Source organism: Prinia subflava, chromosome 4 (assembly GCF_021018805.1).
Source record: "Prinia subflava isolate CZ2003 ecotype Zambia chromosome 4, Cam_Psub_1.2, whole genome shotgun sequence".
NCBI lineage: Eukaryota > Metazoa > Chordata > Aves > Passeriformes > Cisticolidae > Prinia > Prinia subflava.
Window position 1 is genome coordinate 71709022 of NC_086250.1, and position 20409 is coordinate 71729430.

The 20409-nt window shown below is 53.7% G+C and overlaps 1 protein-coding gene across 1 annotated transcript in view; it reads right to left on the reverse strand.

The window, feature by feature from the left end:
- PLXNA4 (plexin A4) overlaps positions 1–19842 on the reverse strand; it is a 445535-nt gene extending 425693 nt beyond the window's left edge. Inside the window, exon 1 of the mRNA XM_063397126.1 lies at positions 18267–19842. The gene's annotated coding sequence lies outside the window, so the exon portion shown is untranslated. The remainder of the gene's footprint in view (positions 1–18266) is intronic.
- Between the last annotated feature and the right edge of the window lie 567 nt (positions 19843–20409).

The window sequence follows — 20409 nt, forward strand, 5'->3', positions numbered from 1 at the left end:
TGGGAAAATCAGAGATGATACCGGGATCAGGGAATCCCAGAATGGTTTGGGTTGGAAGGGGCCTAAAAGACCCTCTTGACCAACCTTCCACAGACCAGGCTGCTCAGTGCCTGGCTGGGGAATAAGGTTTGGAAATAAATCTTCAGAGGGATGCAGAGCAGCAGATTTGCTGCACAGCATCAGGCACTCTGCAAACCATCAGAACTTGCTGGCTCACAGCAAATGGGAGCTTCTCCCAAATGAAGAGTTTGCAAATGGCCAGGCCAATGTGATGAATTCAGGGAGGGCTGTGTGCCCCTGAGAGCCAGGATCCCCGAGGGGAGGCCCATCCATCCTGCAGCTGCACCAAACCTCGCAGGAAAGGGGCTGGACACGCAGCAGGAGTGGGAACATAAAGAAAATGCTGTTAGCAGTGCTCTGCTGCTGGGAGGGAAGAGTCAGAGGTGTGATAATTTCTCTTCAGTGATGCAGGGTTTGCAGCAGAGGCGAGAACAGAGCCTCTCTTTATGCTTTACTCAGCATAAAATTTTCCTCCTTTCATTTATGGCAGGTATCCAGCCCCTTTTGGAGCAGCAGCCACCAGCTCTGGATGGGGCCAGGGAAAAGATCTGACACAGCAAATCCTTCATCCTCAGCCTCTCGTGTGAGTGGCTAAAGGGAGCAGATGAGCAAGCCCCATAAAACAGGGGTGGCTGGGCCATCCCAAATCCCAGCCAGACCTCCAGCCCAACACACCCCTGGGCAGCAGCAGTGCTGATGGGCATCTCCTCTCCCAACCCTAAAAAAAAGCTGCACTTCATTGCAAGCATTAGCAGAATTTTGAGATTGACTGGAGATTCTGAAAAAGAAACTATCAGACACATCCTTGTTTTGTTTTCTCTGCCCTTCCTAACTCCGAGCAAATCCCTAAATGCTTCTGGGTGGGTTTTTAGGCACCCTGAACCTCCTGGGCAGACATGTGCTGTTCATTTCATCACCCTGCCCTCTTCTTGACAGCTCCTCCACCAACTGCTGCCTGTCTTTCAGCCCTCGAGCAGGTCAGATGGGGTCGGGGGAATCTTTTTTCATCTCCCTGTAGCACCCAGAGCAGCCAGGTCCCAATGTGGTCGTTCAAAACTTGCACGTGTCAGCTGAAGTAGTCTATCCCTGCTGCCTACAAGGACTTGGGAAGAGCTCTTGAAGGGGTGTCAGAAGGATAAAAAGTCCACACTTCTGCCCCAAAGCTCACCTGTCCCAAATCCCAGACCTCTTCTGCAGATATTAGATTGCTACAGAGCATGATCTCTTCTTTACAAATAATACAGCACCAAATAGACATTTTTAAACTAATACTGATCTCCTGTGTGCTTTTCTTGGCTTTCCTTTACAAACACCATAAAAACTGCATTAGAATTGTTTGTAACTTTTAACCATTCTGGCATGACAGTGCTTTTTGTGATGTTCAAAATGAAGCAGGGCACAGTGCAGCTGCTGCGTTCAGAGCAAGATGCTCCCAAGAGAAGAAACACCCAAAATCAGACCAAACAAGATCTGTCCTCTTCAGACACTTCCCCCCAGAGCATTTTGGTTAAAAAAACACTTCTGTCCCCACTTGACTTGGGTGCTTTGAGTGGGCTGAAGGGCAGCTGAGCTGCTCCTGAGCCAAAAGGCAGGCGCAGGGACAGTTCTGCTGGAGAGCCCCACGTCTGCCCAAGCAGAGGCTTCCAGCTGAGACCCAATTTCCAGCCCAGCAGCAGCACCGGGGAAGGACTCTCTGTGCTGAGAGCTGTAATGAGGCACTGTGGACACAAGCCCTGATAAGCTGCAGCTCTGGGAGCATTTCAAGGGAAAAGGAATAAATAAAAAGCAGCCTGACATCTACCCCACCACACTCCCGTGATGTCCCAATTTGCAGGTGACACAGGGAGACCACAAAAGCAGAGAATCAGCAGCAAAACTCGACTCCCCTTCCCAGAAACAAAAACGTGGATAAAGTGTTATTAATTTGCTGTTAATTTTGTCTTCCACTGACTTTGTCACCACAAGCCCAGCTACTGCCAGCACATCCAAAGGCCAATGGGAAGTTATTCTTAGAGCCCAGCCCGGCTGTTGCTGCAGGATAACTAATCCCAAATCATGCCTAAGAGTTCTCGAGCTGCTGCTGAGCTGCACAGGACACCTATGGCCAGGATCAGAGGCAGGCAGGAGCCAGAACAGGGCTCACGTGGGGGGGGAGATAATCACACGCTCTGTTTGTTAACAAGCAGATTAGACAGGAGCTGATGTACACACACACACAGACACACACAGGCTGTGTTTGCAGGGACATACACGGCTCCATCCTGCACAGACACTTTTATTTTTGCACCAAAACGATGCAGTTCCCGTGCAGGGCACTGTGTGCATGCATAATTCCAGTGAGCATTAGCAGCAACACCTACAGCTCGGGTTGTCTGACATGTTCTGTGCCAAGGCTCACTTTTAAGGTCCTCATTACTTTGACAGACCTGAACCACTCAGGGGACAATTTCCTGAGCTCAGTGTCTGCCTCAGGCTACCAGCACCGTGGAAAGTTGCATTCAGAATGACTTGGGCAATGCTGAGAACTAAATTAGGGGAGAAGTTTTTGCAAGTCACCCATTTAAACTTTTATTTTGCTGTATCTGACCTCGGTTATTTTCTTCCTGCTGCCTCGCTGAAAAGGTGACTCTCCCTGCTTTGGAGCAGGGAGGAAAAATTGGGATGCTCCTTCCCCTGTGGCTATAAGTTTGTCTAAATTTCACAAAGCTGAGCATCTTATAGCACAGATATTGCAGGGAAAAGTTTTGCCTTTTCCACTGCTCCTAGGATGGATCAGATAACACTTGGGATTATCAACAGAGGAGGAGAAGAGCTTGATCCTGGTGAGCAACCTGGGCTGGTGGAAGGTGTCCCTGCCCAAAATTATCTTTAAGGTCTCTTCAACCCAAGCCAGTCTGTGGTTCTATGCCTTGCCCAAGGCCACACAGAGTCAGCAGAGACAAATCTTCATCCCACATGTTGAATTCCCAGCTCGGCGCCACAGCAACAACTTTTACTTTGCAGAGCCACGTACGCAGCACCAGGGGAACCTCCCTCACCGCTGATTTTCTCTATTCTTACCTCCTTTGGTGCACGTTTGAGGGACACACACCCAAAGGGGGTCACAGTGATAAATTCCCCTCAGTCCTAAACCCATCCCCTGCTCCAGCACTTCACCAGCATCAGCAGAATTTGCATTACACACCCGAGCACCGGCGTTGGAGCGACTTTAAATAGTTCAGTGGTCACCCTGCTCAGCTGTGGGATGCAGGGATGCCTCCAGCACGTCCTGAAATGATACAGCAGAGTCCTGCTGCTGGCACCCAGCCTGGGAGGCCGGGGGGAGGAAGGGAGGAGGTGTCTGCTCCTGCTGCTGAAGCTTTCTGCTGTTTATTTTGTCCCTGTGCTCCCCCACACTGACCAGCCTCCAGAGGAGACACTGCCAGCACCTTCTGCTGCACGTGGGCAGCTTGCTGCTGCAAAACACACCTGAAGAAGGCAAAATCTCCATAAAATCTCCACTTTTTCCCCCATAAATATCTCCCCTGGTCCACTCAGACACAGATGGGAGCTGCAGGTGCCCTGCACTTCACGGACCTGACCCTTCATCTGCACGAGTCGTGCCTAGAGCTCTCAGCAGCTCCACAAATCACCCCAGAGCAGCCACAGGGAGGGTGATGCAATTGTTTTAGCTGTTTGCACAGCCTCATAATTGCAGATCCATCATCACAAAGCATTAGCTGTGTGTTAGGACAGGTGTTGCACAGGAATGCAGCAGCAGAAAGGGGCACGTGAGCTGGGCAGGCTGCAAAGGACACTTCAGTTTGCAGTGAGAGGTTCAGGATTTGGGTTGTGCTACCCAGAAGAAAGTTACTTGTTTGCTGAGCCAGCTGCGAGTAAAACTTTAATTTAATCCAGATTCAAGCACCATCTGCTTTGTTCATCTCTGCTCACACAGGATGAGGGCACCTGTGGCTGAGGCAAGGGGTGGTTTTAATGTGGGGGGCGTGCAAAGGTCACCTCTGTCCATAAAATCCTGCTCAGAGGAAATGGAGGCCTTGATAACACGGGTTTTAAGAGCTGAAGAAACACTACTATGCTGATGCCCAGGTGCTAAAAGAGCAAACCTCACGAGTACTGTACCAACGTGCACTCCAGCCCCTAAGGCTCACCTGCCACTGCCTCCACCCCTCCATCCTTCCCTCTCTCCAAACCAGGACCTGCTGCTCTCTTCCCTCGCCTCACAGGACCCCACAGATGCACTTGGGATGCCACACAAACCTCAAGCACTGTGAAAAGCTGTCAACCTGTGCCCATGCCCCTTTACCCTTGGGGTGGCAGTCACAGCTGCTGGGACATGAGGAAGGAGCATCCTCCCTGCTCCTGTGCCCTCTCAGGGCTGCTGTTCCCTGAGATTCTCCTCGGGGTTGCTGTTCCCTGAGGTCTGTGGGGTTTTGAGCTTTCCTTGCCCAAAAGGTCTCAGGCCGGAGCCAGAGCAGCCAGGCTGAGTCCCCAGTCCGAGTTTCCAGGGTTGTTTATTCTCCATCATCTCTCAGTTCTGTCCCAGCTCTGCAGGGCGTCCCCAGCAGAGCAGGACACGCGGGGGACTGGGCGGGTCAGAGGGTCCCGGACCCTTTGTACCATTCCCTGGCCCAAACACATCCAAAATGAACTTTTTATTGACAGAATCTTACCAATACTCACTGCCTATGTTAACATGTCATTTCTACTCTAAACCAATCCTTGTGATCCAACTCAGCAGAAAATGGGGGATGAGAACAAGAACAAGGAGGACAGGACCACTCCCCAATTCCTCCATCTCGCCTCTTCAGGCCCATGTACTAAAAATCCTAAATTCTACATTTACACTCTGTGATAAACTAACTACTGCTTATTTTGAATTCTCTCGGGTTGTGATTCTTCACACACTGTGGGCATTCACTCCATGGCAGGGATCAGAGGCAGTGTCCTCCTGGGCTCTGTGTGAGGCTGCCTGAGCCCCCTGGACAGACCCCAGACCCCCTGTCCGGTCCCCAAACCCTCCAGGGTGGCCACAGGGATGTCCTGGACTCTGACAGTGCCCCACCTCCCCAGGGCCTTGTCCTGGCCCCTGTGGGGCCGGGACAGAGCCTGGGACTGGCTGCAGGTGGATTTGAATTAATTTGAATGTCATGAGGCATCGCTTGGGCAGGAGGCTGGGCTGAATTTTGCCCTCCACTCAAGAGTTGGAGCCTGCAATGTTTTAGCTTCGGATAGAGGAAAAAGGCAGAGGGAAAGAGGGATGGAAATGAAGAAGTCTGGGTTGTTAGTGGTGGCATTAGGCTGAAAACAGCAGTGTTTTGTGCTGGCTGCTGTTTTTAGGGCAGAGCTGGGGAGTGCATCCAGTAGCCACTTCTGGGCTTATTTATATTTTTACCTTAGTAAAGCAAAAATATAGTAGTAAATAGGAGAAAAAAAAAAGCGGGGGGTGGGATTTTTGAAAAAAAATAAAGAAAAAGAGATAGAACAAGGCAGAAAACTTTAAATTGAAAGAGGGCAGGTTTAGATTGGATATTTGGAAGGAATTCTTCCCTGAGAGGGTGCTGAGGCCCTGGCACAGGGTGCTCAGAGAAGCTGTGGCTGCCCCTGGATCCCTGGCAGTGTCCAAGGCCAGGCTGGATGGAGCTTGGAGCACCCTGGGCTAGAAGAAGGCATCCCTGGGGTAGGCTGGAACTAGAATTTTAAGATCCCTTTTGACCCAAACCACTCTCTGATGCTCTGAAAAAGCAGCAGCCCACACAGCCACACTGACCCTTGCCAGGCCAGGGTCAGCAAACACCCTCAGGAGCAGAGCACCAAAGCCCTGCAGCCAATCCACGGTCAGGGCTCAACACCCCAAACCCTGAGCCATCCTCTGTCTCTGCAGGAAAGAGGAAAAGTCCAGCAGCTCCTGCAGGAGGGAGCCCACAGCTCCCAGCTGTGCCCCTGCCAGGGCGCCGAGATAAAAACCACAGGTGTAAAATTGCCACCACAATTCCGTGGGTTATTAATAACAAGGTATTTCTCCCCTGGGGCCATCTGCATCCCACTCACCCCCACAAACCCGGCGCTTTCCTCTTCCAGTTACAACAGTCAGGGCAGATAATTCCCTTTTTTCCCTCTGCCTTCCAGCGCAGAGCTCAACAGGCACTTTCCTGCTCCAGACCATGCAGACAAATGTTGTGCCAAGCCCCACGAACTCAGAACTGGGGTTTTCTTTCTACCAAGGTGCCAGAAATAATACAAATAAACTCTTCTTCTCTCCCTGGCTTTATATCTACAGCTCCCACACATCACTACCAGCAGGGCTTTAAAACTAAAACAGACCGGGCCTACGTGGCTCGAATTTATTCTGGAAATTTATCTCTTCTTGCTGAAAGCTCTGTGTTTGCTTGATCTTCCTGCCTTCCAAGCCCTACAAGTGCCACATGCTGCACAGCTGGATTCCTGACAGAGAAAGAAAACAGGAGGGAAGAGAGAAAGATATTTTATATATATATATTTATATATATGTGTGCACACATGAATGCAATGGCCGAGGTTTTCAAAAGCCTCCTGTGAACTTCAGCAAAGTGCCTTCAGATATCTCCAAGGGACCTGTGCACAGGAGAGACAGAGCTCTCGAGCTTCCAAAAATCTGCTCTCCACAGGTGGAAGTGGAAGGAAAGGGAAAGGGGGCTCCCAAGGACTTGCTGCTCTAGAGATGCTCAAGACCAGCCCTTGCAGGAAAGGATTTGCAGCAAAAGCTGTGCCAGGGATAAATCAGCCAGGAGGAAGGACAGATCCGTGTGGCACTGAGGGAAATGAGGAGAATTGCTAATTCACAAACTTGCTGGGGTCTGACTAGTAAAATAATTACGTGTTTTCCCAGCTCCAGGAGAATTTGTCCACCCTCAGCAGCTGTAGCAGGGGAATATCCTTGGTACCCCAAAAACAGGGGCAAGCAACACCCACTTCCAGTGTGGCAAGCCAAGGATAAAGCACAGAAAGCTGAGGGGAAGAAATCCTGTTCATCTTCAGCAGCATTTAAAAAAAAATAAATCCCAGCAAAGGATAAAATGAAGAAAATGTTACTTCCTTTGAAATGGAGCATTGCACTCTATAACAGGAGTGGAGGGGGGAGAAAATCAAACCCAAAGTGAAGCAGAGACTCAGTTCATAAACACAAGAGAAGGTCAGCTTCCTCCTCACCAATAACTCTATCCCAGAGGAGCCCAGCATGGCATTTGAGATAGGGCAGATATTTGCTTCCTTCCCCTGCGTGGGGAGCCCCCCACACACATCCTCCATCCCCTGTCCTCCATCCCCTCCCTCCAGCACTGCCACGGGCTGCCTTGGGCCCCTCCTGCAGCCACCCTGCCTCAGCAGCACCAGGGACCAGTCTAAAACCTGCTCCTGGAGCTGAGGGAGGGATTATTTTCTCCTGTGTTTGAGAAGTGGCTGTAAAACCTTCTTGCCTGAGCCCAGCAACAGCCAGGCCTTGGGAGAGGCTAATTATGGGTAGCAAAAGAAGTCACCCACAGGCAGAGAGCAGTGGAGGACAGACAGGCGAGCACAACCCTGCACCTGGAGACCTTTTTGCTTATTATAAAATAAAGCTGATCCTGCTGCCTGTGTTCCCAGAGAGGGAGAAACAAGGCAGGGGGGAAGACAAGGACCAAGCAGAACCAGGAGGCAAATCACTGAGTGAAAAGGCTTCAAAGCACCTCACTGTCACTGTTCCCTCGTGGAGAAGCCTCAGAATTACCCTCCCACACATAAAGGAGGGAAGCAGGAGCAGGGAAGCAGCCTGAGTGGCCAGCAGGGCTGTTAGTGGGGGAAATGTGGCTCAGAGAACCCTGTGCACCGCCCAGCAGCAGGCAGGGAGACGTCTGCACGTGTCCATGCACAGCCGAGGAGTGGAAAGCAGAAAAGCAGATTGTCACGGAGCTCCAATCTGCTTGGGAGCTCCTCCAGGCTCGTGGCACCTCGTGCTGCCCCACTTGAGTGCTCGTGGCCAGGGTCCAGCTGAGGCACTGGGAAGGATGGGAATCGCTGCACAATCATCCCCCAGCCCTGAGAGCCCCTCAGAGGCTCCTTTGCCACCAGCAGGGCCTGGGCCAGCACCTTCTGAAAAGCATTAAGGCAGACAAACTCAACTGGGGCACATTCCCCGACACAAAGGTTTGTCCAAAATTGCTCTATTTATTCCCAGTTCTGCGGTGGAGGAAAACCTCAAACTCTTTTCTTTCTTCCCTCTCCTCCCCACAAGCTGGAAAACATCTCTCTGCCACCAGCATCTGATCAAGGGATGCTGGAGGGAAAAGGAAAAAGGAAAACAGGTTTGGTTTTTTGTGTTTTTTGGAGGTTTTTTTGCCTAAATTCCTCCTAACTCCAGCTATTGCAGCAAGGCTGCTCTTCCTTCTCCAAAAATCTGGACCTGCAAAACCTTTCCTGAACTGTGAGGGGAAAATTGGCAGTGATCTGTGAAAAGTGCAGGGTGAACAGATTGGCGTTTCCCAAGCATGTGTAGTTTGCATTTGTGTGTAGCAATGTGCATATAAATGTGTATTTTTATGTATATGTATAAAACATACACACACACGCACGTAGATATCTATATATACGGATGCATGTGGTGGTATTTAGGGAAAAAGGCATTTTCATCACAACTTCCAGCAGAAGATAATGAGGGATCTGGGAACGTTCAGGCAGCACGAAGCAACTCCAATCCCTCTCTTACACTGCAGGACAATCAAGACTTCTTCTCTGGAATGAATGCAGAGAAGGGCCCAGACAGCTGGGGAAAGGGTGATGCTTGAGAGAAATGGGCTTTTTTTTTGTGTGGCTCATGCATTGCAAAGCGTGTGTGTGCGATGAGTCAAAGTCTGAGGGCTGCCTTGTGTCAGCCATTGACTGTGCCAATGACAGCAGCTCCCAGCAGCCTTTAATAACACCACTTACAGGCTCTGGAGCAGGGGGAGGCAGCCAAGGGGGGAGGAGAGAGCTTCCCTCGCAGGCTGGTGCACAAAGCGTCCCCGAGCTCGCCAAAATGTGTCACCAGAACCCGTTGATGGCTCCGTAATTGCAGCCCACGCTGCAATGTGTTGTTCTGAGAGGCAGCAGAGAGCACAGCCAGGAGAGCAACTTGGGGGTAAAAGCACGGCCAGGAGGACACGGGGACATGGGGACATGCTGGGCTCAGGTAGGGGCGGTGGTTTAGGGGCTCATCCCATTCACTTTTCTCAATGCAGCGAGGCACCTCCGTGTGTTCACACCCAGGTTTGTACTGGGAAGCAACCAGGAGACGAGAAATTCCACGCAGAAGAGGTGAAAAATATCCCAGAGGGGATATCTGGGATATGCCAGCCCTGCTGCCCACCTTGGTTCTCCAGCATGAAAGGGGGGAAATCAGTCCCTGCCAGGTCTCATGGATACTGGGAAGAGCTCCTGGTGAAAATGCTAAAAATCCTCGGCTTAGTCCAGATTTGGAAAGCTTTGGGAAGAGCTCGGGGAGCGCATCGTGTCCTGATTATTTACTTCTCCAAGCTAAGGAGAGACCTACTTCACACACCGCCTCCTGGAGAGGCGGAAAAATCAGGCGTGTAAAATAAGAAGGAAATGGAAATCGACTTGATAGCTCCTTCCCCTTCCTAATGGGGAACACTTACCTAATTAGGCCCGCTTGCCAGTTTCCTCTCCTGGCTTTCTTTGAGACATTATGCAGAGAGAAATTTGTCCTAAAAGTTGGCGCTTTTGTACAGAGGCATCCCCTTGAGCTGTTTGCCTTGATGAGGCAGGCAAGGGCAGCAACTCCATCATAAAGGAGGATAAAAAATCCCTCCTGAGTGGCTCTGAGGGTGCTGGTTTAAGCACCCAGCTCCTGCCATGGCTCACCTGCCTCTCCTCCCTTCTCCATCCCTCCCCCAGGCAGAGGGTGCTGCTCCAAGGGGTCTCCTGCCCTTGCCTGGCCCAGGTGAGCAGCTCCTGATCACTGGGGGTGACCTTGGAGACCAGGAAGGGAAAGCCAGAGGGTGCAAAGGCGGCCAAAATGACTCCACCCTCAGTGGGCTTTTGGAGACAAACCTGAGACTGGATGGTTTCAGGGCTGGTGGGATCCACAGGGGCTTCCCAAATCGGCCCCAAATCCATCCCACTGCTTGGATGACCTCTCCAAATCACATGTCCAAGTAGTTGGTCCAAGCAGTTCAGAGAGGAAACAAAGGGGTGGCAGAAGCAAAAGCCAGAGCCTCCAGACCCACGTGGACAAGAGTGACCCAACCAGGACATGGCAAGCTCTCATTTCCCACAGGGAGCTCCCCTCCTTTCAGAGAGGCCCCACTCCGGTGGCCTCCCCTCACCAGGAGAGGGGCTTGGCACATGCAGGGCGTGCAGGAGCACCTCCCACCCCACAGGATGCTCCCCACCATCCCTACAACAGAGAGGGGCTGGGTGTGACCCTACACAAGGGTTACAGGAGTCTCTGGCACAGTGAGGGGTCAGCATTCACCCCTACACTGAACCCCTTCATCTGTCCCTCCATTTCCATCCCACACTTTCCAGGAAGGGCCCCCCATCCCCCTCAGCCCTGCTCCTGCACCCCAGGAATTTTTTTTTCCTCTTCCCTGCAGGGAGCAGAGCTTCCAAGAAGGAAGATGCAAAGCCCAAAGGGAGTGACTTCAAGCAATGAGACAGGCTCTGCAAAGGAAGGTTTTATTCCTGCCCGAGGGGGTGCTTTAAAGAACCTCCTTTTGTTTCCTCAAAGGTGGAGACCTGGAGGAATTCAGGGAACTCACCCTGCAAGCAGCAGCAGAGATTTCCCCAAGCCCAGCTCCCTGTATTCCCAGCATCCTGCACTGGTCCAGCCATTCCTGCATCCCTCCCACCCCATCTCACCTGCAGCTGAGCCCAGCCCTGCACCTGCAGCACCTGTGCAGGCTGTGAGAGGAGGGGCTGAGCCACCCCCTGCAGCTGCTCCAACCAGCCCTGAAACTTCACCTCCCAGTTGTTAATTCAGCACCCAGAAAAGCTGTGTTGTTTTCCTTTCTTCTTTCCTTTTCCTTTCTTATTTTTTGTCTTTTCTTTTTTTTTTTTTTCCCACTAGGCAATTTCCAGGAAACAAGAAAGAACTGCACAGCAAATCCCTGCTGCAAGCCAAGCCAAGCCCTCCCCTGCCCCAGCCAGAGAGGGAAAGCAGCCCCACTCCTCTCCTGGACATCCCTCCACCCTCCCAGGCTCCTGGCCCCACCGAGCCACCCCTCTGCAGCCACCACAGGGCTGCCAGGGTGTGAAGGGCAGCAGGAGGGAAGGAGGGAGCTTTCCTTGGAGAGCCACCTCTGCAGCACCGCCAGCTTCCAGGGGAAGCTGTGAATCCAGTGGCTGCAGGCAGGAGACCCCTCTGCATCCCTCTTGCACCTCCTGAGCATTCCCAAAACCGCTGAAAGTGCTGGATAAACGGGGTCCAGGCAGGACAACTCCCAGCCAGGGCACTGCTCAGCACCCAGCCTGCAGAGGAAACCTGCTCCTACCCGCTGCCCCCATTCCTGGGGAGCAATTCACCCCCAAAGCAGGATCTTATCCCACCCCTGGCACCTGGAAAGTGATGGTGAGGGCAGGCAGAGCCATGCTCTGAGCAGGGCTTGCTCAGCTTGGCCTCTTGCAGCTCCAGGGGGGCTCAGCAGAGCAGGACCCCGGCAGTGGAGGAGCTCCCCTGGCTCCCAGCACAGAGGGCTGGGTTTGCACACAGGGAGGGACCCCAGCAAACAGCGAGGAGCAGCAGGGCAGAGAGGAGAGCAGGTATCCAGCAGGCAGTGCCTCCAGGGTGCTGTGAATGCAGCGTCTGTGCTGGATGAACAGAGACATTGTCACAGGACTCGGTGCCCACCCTCCGCCCCCAACGGTGACACGGAGTTACCAGTTTGGGAATCAGTAAACTCACTGCAAGGAGAGGTTTCACTCAAATCCCCCTCCAAAGGAGGGGTCTGACCCAGGAAGGGACCTGTGACGGGAACAAACTGGGGGGATTTGTTTAACCAGATCAGCCTGCTGGGCCAGCACAGCACAGTTCCCTGCCTCCGGCGTGGATAAAGCCTGCATTCCCGGGAAGCTGAACCCCCCATCCCACAGGGACAGGGTGGGCAGGGTCCCACACCCAGCTTTGGGGTCCTCTGGCCACAACCCTGCTTTTAAGGGATGAAAAGAAGCACCTTTCAATAATAAATAATAATGCTAACTATGTGTTTCTATAGCAACTCATCACCATAGCAGCTCGGCACAGGAGGAGAGCTCAGAGCTCATCCCGCCGTCTTCAGGGTGAGGAGGCAGCTGGCCTCCCAGAGGTGGCTTCAGTGGTGGCACAGACGGGACTTAAGGCAAGAAGTCACCCTCCAGGTTGTCCCTGAGCACTGCCCTCCCTGGGGAAGCTGTCTGGATGATCTGGAGAGGAGCAGTCAGGGATCCAAGCGGTGATGGGGGGATGAAGCCTCAAAAGCACCACGTATCGAGGTCATTGCAACCCCCCAAATCACTCCTGGCATCTAAGGAGGAGTGGGGGGTATGAAGTCTCAAAAGCATCAGGTATCGAGGTCATTGCAACCCCCCAAATCACTCCTGGGATCCAGGGTGGCTGGAAGGGAAGGAGGCAGTGACAGGGGACAGCCCCTCTGTCCAGCCAGGAGGGCACCGTGAAGGGGAGGGTGCAGAGGGTGAGGCACAGCCAAAAGGAGGAAACGCCCAAAATTATCCATGCAAATAGCAACCCCTCAACACCTCTCAGGAGAACAGCTCACAAAACTCCACGTGTTGCTCTGCTTTTTGCAAGACCCAGAAATTCACACCAAAACCCTGACAAATAGAAGTTCCCCAAAACAGCCCAAAACCTTTTTTTCTAAGGCACACATGCCCACCCTAATTTGGTTGTGGGGTTTGCTGGGGGTTTTTCTTACTTAGATTGTCCATTAGAGAAAAATTCAAGCCTTTGATGAGCTCCACAAGTGGTGTGGCTGTATTCCCAGCTCACCTGCTCTCCCTGGCAGGGCTGTGGGGGCAGAGCCTTTGCCTTGGATACAGAACCTCCAGCTCCTCAGCACCTCTGAAAGCCTCTTCCCAGCCAGCAGAAGAAGGTGACACTGCCCAGGGGTGGGACAGTGACTTTTATCCATGGACATGATGCCATTCCTCAGGCTGGTGAGTTCCCAACAAGGCCCCCCCTGGTATTACTCACTTTACAAAAAGTGAGTCACTTTTAAAGGCCATTAGAGCAAAACAAGCATTAGGTAGTGGCTAAAGGGACTGAAGTGGAAGTCACTTCTAAGAGACCTCCCCCACTTGATGGATGGGGAAGCAAGAAGCCAAGGAACCCGCTGAGGGCCGTGGGACAGCTCTCCATCAAATCCAAGTCTCCTTTTGGCAGCCCAGGATAAGTTTCCCTAAAGTAAAATGAAGCTGTGCAGCACACCAAGCACTTGCTATTCCATCAATAGGCAATTGTAACAGGATACACCTCCTTAGTCTCTAAATGAGTTTTCTTTCCAGCACTACATTACAGACAAATCCCCTGTCACAAAAAACAAATAAATCCCTTTTCACAATCAAATATGCTCTAACCAAGTCAAACAGGGCCACACGCACGTGCAGCGAATGAGCAAAGCTTCTCCCAACTTCCCAGTGTGACCATCCTCCCTTCAGGTGGGGAAAGAGGTGCAAAGGAGAGGAAAGAAAGATCATTTGACAGGAGAAACCAAGTGGCAATTTCCCAGTTCAGCTGGGAATCCACACGTGGGCTCCTCATGGTTCCTCTCCACAGGGGCTGAGCTCTCAGACTGACACACCACCAGTGCCTGGCTGAGGAGTGCTCCAGCCCAGCAAGATATTTTTAATTTAAACCTTGTCACTGCTGAGGACGAAGCCATCCAGGCTGTGATTTACTGCTAATTCATCCTCCTGGTCCCTATAACTCTAAACTCAAGTCCCCAAACAGTGGAATGCCCAGACACTCCCCGGTGAGGCTCCGCATGAATGAGCGTCAGGGGGCTGCTGGTGAATGCAAGTTCCTCATTCAGAAAAAATAACAAATATATGAATATTAATCATCTACAGGCAGTCACCGGTCCAGCATCACCTCACTATTTCCCAGGAAAACACTGCTGGGAACAAAACACCTTCACCAGGCTCACCTTCCCTCCCTCCAGGAGAAATGACACGGAGGTTGTGGAGCCTCGTTTCACAAACATTTACGTGCATTTGGCTGTGAGGGTTCACCCAGGATCGAGATTTATCCCTCTGGCCCTTGCAGGAGAGCAGAGGAGGGGGAAATGTGGAAATAGATCATGCAAATGCCTGTAATGGAAAGCTAACCTGTATTATCTCCATTAGAGTCACACATTCGTCCTGGCAAATTCCAGTGCCAGTCAAATCCCATCAATTCATTGCCAATGGCTGGGGGAAAGCCCCATCAGATCAGTGTGTGGATGATAGGGAAGTAAGGAAACTCAGAGATCAGGCACGAAAAGCAGGAGAATCAGAGGTGCAGCATCTCCCTTTTGGGTCACAAGTGCAAATCCAGGCACACTCAGCAGGACTTTTTATTTATCCCTACTCAAAAGAAGCCTGGGAATCTCAGCCACTTGACTTTCGGGTCTGGATTTCTGTTTCACTGCATGAAGCATTTAAAAACCAGTTTTTTAAAGGGGGGAAAACTCTCCCAGCAGGAAAGCCTGGAGTAAAAGCAAGTCACAAAGTCTGCAAATGACCTCTCTCTCCAGTGATTCCTCTCCAGGTGAGGTCAAAGTCACCTGCTGAGGGGCAGCAGAGTGAGATGGGGGTTTGACCCAGTCACTGCTCCCCCTCAGATCTCCAGGCTGTGAGAAGTTGGTGTCTTCTACAAACATTAGTATTTGGGATAGGAACAGCTGGGAACGTCATATTCCAGCAAAAAATTGGCTCCTTCCATGGCTCCAGGAATCACCTTGGAAGGGAGCACGTCCCAGCAATGTTCACATCAGCTGGAGCTGAAGGGCTGCAGGTGTCTAAAAGGAAGTGGTCATTGGGTTTTCAAACCAAAGGTTTTCTGTTCGAGGCCTTCAGAGCATCCCTGAGGGCTCACGGAGGGGTTTGTACCGAGGAAAGGGGTCAGGTCAGGTGCCACGTGGCGCTGGGTGCCGTGGCAGGGGACGCAGGGTTGGCACCTCTCACCTGGGTGGCTGCTCAGCCCCTTACAAAGTGCAACCACCTAAGGATGAGGCAAACTTAGAGAGCTCATGGACCAACAAAAAACCCCAGACTATTCTTTGGGATGAGTCAAAAGAACCTCAAGGGAGAGTGCCAGATACAGAGAATCACCCCACGGGCTGGAGGCATCTCAGCACGTCATTTTTGCAATGATGTCTCCATTCCCAAAGGTGATTAAAAACATTTTGCAGCAATTTTAAAGGTGCTGAGGTCCATGACAGCACAGCTGCTCCCAGGCCAATTCTCTAACCCAAAATGTTTGGTTGTCTCTACCCATGACAAGGCATTGGAACTAAATCATCTTTAAGGTCCTCTCCAACCCAAACTGTTCTTCATTTCCATGATTCTATGATCCTTTCTCATTTCAAAGCACCCACTGGGCATTTTAACAGGAAAAAATTCAATCCTGCAAATGTCCTGTTCTGTCCAAGGGCTGCTCTTGGCTGTTGAAGCCCAGACTGGAGGGCAGGGCTCCACTCCCTGCTCTCATCACCAAGGCCCCCTCGGGGCTCAGTTTGCTTTTCAGGCTGGTGAGTGAGAATTCCTCATCAATAAACGAGGACTGAGCTTTTGGAGTCTCTGTGCCTCAGTTTCCCAATCCATACCGGAGGAATTAAGCAAATAGAGAGAGAAGCAGGGGTTGAATTGAAGCCTTTAGAGAAATTAAAATATACTAAGCCATGTAAAAATGAAGTAGAAGTTTCGACTTCAGTTTTAAGTAAGTAAGCAAGTATACTCTAAGTGCCTTAAGAATCAGTCAGCCAGCACAGGGCCCAGAGTTCTGAGGCCTGACAACTTAGCTTTAGATATAACAAAAACATTTTAGAACATCACTCACAGCAAGGTACAATTCTTACGTACCTGCTTGTTTTAAAACCCCGTGCCTCAGTTTCCCAATCCACACCACGAGCGTGGAGTAGATGGTTCTTTTAAAACCCTGTGCCTCAGTTTCCCAACCCACACCACAAGAATGGAGCAGACAGTTACGTTTTAAAACCACTCAGAGCCTGAGTGAAAAACATGTGGGCAGCACTACGCGTGGTGGGTTTTTTTTTTTCCTTCTCCTTTTTTCTTTTTTTTTTTTTTTTTTTTTTTTTTTCTTTTTGTCACAGGCTCCTTGAGAGCTCAAAGCTGAGGGATATAAAGCACTTTTCACAGGAAGACAGTCACGCAGGGAAGCACGCTCATCACTGATGCCCTGCAGAAAGGCAGCGGGCTGCCCAGACTCTCTGCACAGACGGGAAGTCTCGTTGCCTTGGGCGCCTGGAGCGCTGCTGTCCCTTCCCTGAGTCTGGCAAGCCAGAAGGAAGGAGTAAGAAAGAGCCCTCTGAAGCCTTTCAGACAGACAGAGAGGTTCCCCAGATGCTTTTTGTTAGAGCGTCAAGCGGTTTGAGGGCTTTACTAGGGGGGACAGTCACAGCCCAAAACGCATCCCTGGGTGGGGAGGGGGATTCATGGGCAGGACATGAGGCTTTGGAGTCTCAGCTGTGTGGGACCCCACTTCAGAAGGGTTATAAATAATAAATATATCCAGAGGAGCCGAGTAATTCCAGGACACCGTGCCATCCTGCTCCAAAACACACGTGGGCAGTGACAAGCCCCAAACCCTGGCACTGCTGACTCCAAAACTCAGCGGCCCCACCCCTGCCATCCTCCCCAGGTCAAGATCCCAGCGAGGATCCTTTGCAGGGATCTTCTCACGGTTCCCTTCCGAACAAGGAACTGATTCCCTCACGGCTTTAACCCTCAGCACACCCCGAGCATCGTAAGACCTTGCCAGGCTCTTCCCACGAACCCAGCCCCGGCACGGCGAGGGGGAGCCTGGTTTTACTGCAGCCGCTCGGCACCGAGGACATCGGCAGGCAGAGACAAAGCGATTCGGTAAAAGGAGAAAAATGCAACACAAAAGGGGTGCCGGCATCTCTCCTCCCCCTCCTCAGCCTGCGAAAGTAGAGGGATTGATATGAAAACCCCAGGATGGGGCTGCCGGAGACTGCTCCTGCCTCCCCGGCAGCGCAGCCCAGCCGCTCTCCTGCCTCTGCCCAGCGCTTTGCTTTGCCTCATGCCCAGCCTGCGAGCGCCAGGCTCTCTGCGCTGCAGGGACGGCTGCTGGCAGGTGAATCCGTGAGGAAAAGCTCAAACACCCCCTCTCCCCGCGGAGAAGTTCAGCATCTCCCGTGGGGTTTGCAGCATCCCTCCCCAGCCGGGGATGCGCGCGTTTAAGAGCAGCCCTGGGCGCCTGCGAGGCAGCTCCGATCATCGAGCAAACGCTTCCCTACAGCACCGTGATTGATCATCAGCCCGGGCTCTAAAACACCCGTCTTGGACACAAACAGCACTCCCATCATGCGGCTGTCATTTGTTCCGCACGGCATCGATACCGCCCAGCGCCGCACGTTCAGGATGGGACAAGAGGGGGAAAAAGGCTCGGGCTGGTCCTGTCGGGAAGGAGACACCCCCGCGGAGGGGGGGTCCGGGCAGGGCGGGGAAGAACCCCCCAGGTTCTCCTGGCGGGGCTGGGGGTGCGTGTCTAAACCTGGCCAAGCAGACGCACATCTGTTGCACCGCTGGGAGCCCGGCTCTAGCGAGGGATCCCGCACACACCAACAAACACACAAACAAACAAACACACACGCACTTCCCCCGCCAAGGAAACCGCGAGCAAAACGCTGCTCGCATCCCCGGCACCTCCGGCCAGAGGCTTCGGCGGGGGCAGGAAGCGCCTAATTCCGCACCGGGCGGCAAAAGCCCCGCTGGTCCTGCCCGCCCGCGGATTTCTACAGACAGGACCCGGGTGAAACAGGGCGCAGGTAAAGAAAACAAGTTAGCACGCTTGCCGCCTTCCAAAATATTTGTACAGGACGAGTACGAGTCCCTAGAAGGCTGCGAGCGGCTGCATCGGCTGTAAGAATCCCCCGGCACCATCACTGCTCCCGCGGAATGCGAGCATCCCCCGGCAGGCTCGGGGGTCCCGGTGCGATCCTCCCCTCCGCAGCACTCACCCCCAGACCTGGGCAGCGTCAGACCCCCCTCGCTTTTCCCAGAACCTCTCCTGCCAGGCATCGCCTCCCGGCAGCGGAGGGAGCCACGGGCGACCGGGCGCGTTTCCAGCGAGCTCCGGCGCGGCTGCCCGGCGGCGGGGCTGGGGAAGTTTTGGGAGAGGAGCGGAGCCACACGAGTCCCGCCTGCCCCTCCCCACCAGGGCGAGCCCCGCGGGTCCTAACCCCGCACCCAGCACCGCGAACGCCGCATCCCTTCCCGGCACCGGGAGCAGACGGAGCCCCGGGAGGAGGAGGATTTCCTCCGGGCTGGGGATGGAGCAGCCACATGCAGCCGCTACAAACCCAAACAGCCCTGCTGGGGCTGAGCAAGCGGGTTTGTTTATCTGGGAGGAACTCGGCTGCTGCCGGAGTATTAGATTTCCACCAAAACAACGCGCGGCTCGGTGTTTAGATCGCTTCTCCCGGTCTGCATCATTTAAGGGCATATGTCTGATAAACGCTGAGCATCAATGCGCGGGTTTCGCTTGCAGCACACACATGCACCGAGGGAAAGGAGGGAGAGGTTCGAGCAGCGCTGACTCCGCAGCCGGGATTTGGGCAGGGAAACTCTCCAGCACCTCGCAGGAAGGGAAGCGACGGGGGTCTGCCCTTCCCTCTTAGGTGTTCACCACCGGGGGTGGCCCCTGTCCCCATCCATCGGTCACCCGGGAGGATTTATCCTCCCCGGGAATAGGGCTCTGCCTCCAGCCCCGTCCAGCCTCAACCTCACCGGGAGCAGGAAAAGTTTGCAAATGCCTCCAGCCCCTCTCCCGAGGAGAGCTCCGGAGCATCGAAGGGGCAAAATACCCCCCGAGGGGAGGAAAATCCGCAGCCGGGGATGCCGAGGGTGGAGAGGGACGGGCTGCGCCGCTGGAGCCGCTACCTCCGGGGAGAAAAGTTGAGCCTTGTGCACGGGGAAAAAGCCATCGGGAACCCGGGAAAGAGGGACACCGGCAACCGCGTCCCCTCCGCGCTGGGCGTGTGGGGAAGGGGCGCTCCCCGCTGCGCCCCCCTCGCCCAGCATCCTCCCCAGGCGGGCCGGGAGGGGCGGAGGGGCCGTGCCCGAACCCCCCGGCTCAGCCCGCTGTCCGCGGGGTCCCTGCCCTCCATCCCAGACCCCCTTCCCCGGACCCGCGGGTGGCGAGCGGCGATGGGGGCGCCTCCCAGAGCCCCCCCCTCCCACTCCGCCAGGTGTGGAGGGCAGGTACGGCTGCAGCCCCGCCGGCCCTCCCGGGGCATCCTCCGGGGCATCCTCCGGGGCATCCTCCCGCAGCCCCCGCTGCCCGGGCGGGGCGGGGGGCTCCTTACCTGGGAATGCTCCTCGCTTGCTTTGGGTGGGTTTTGGTATATATATATATATGTGTGTGTATATATATATATATATAATTATTCTCTCCTCTCCTTTCCCCCCACTTCAGTCTTCAGAGCAGGCGCCGCATTGACACTGCAGATGGTCTCTGTGTGCGTGTGTGTGTGTGCGCGTGTGTGCGTGTGTGTCTCTCTCCAATCCCAAATACTCCACGGAGGCGGAACACCGAGCCCCTCTCTCTGCACTGGGCAAACCGTGTCTGGCTCTGCTTGGGGGGGGGGAACGGGGAGGGGGGGGGAGAAACGCAGCTCCAGTTTTCACTCCCCCCGCCAAATCACCCCTCCCCTCCCTCCCTCCCTCCCCCAGCCCTTCCCCCCCCCTCCCCGCCTCTAAATCAGCCAGCAGTGGGGGGAGCCGGGCAGCGGAGCTGCAGGCGGGTGCAGGCAGGGGGATGCAGGCAGGGGATGCGCTACGGGGCCATGCCCGGCTCCGCGCCCGGCTCCGCGGCCTCCCGCCTGCCGGGGAGGGCTCGCACTGCGGCTGTCTCGCCAGCCAGCCCTTCCTCCCCTGCCTTCCTCTCCAATGGTGACTGCGGAGCCGGCTTGGACACCCAGGCTCTTTTGCAAACACGGACACACGCGCAGGCACACACCCCTTTCCGAAAAAAAAAATTAAAAAAAAAAAAAATAGCCGGAGAGGTGTAGAAGTGCTGTGGCAACAGCAGCCCGATGCACCGGGGAGGGATAATAAAAAATAATCAATGAAAAATTAAAGCGATAATAAAAATCCCTTTCT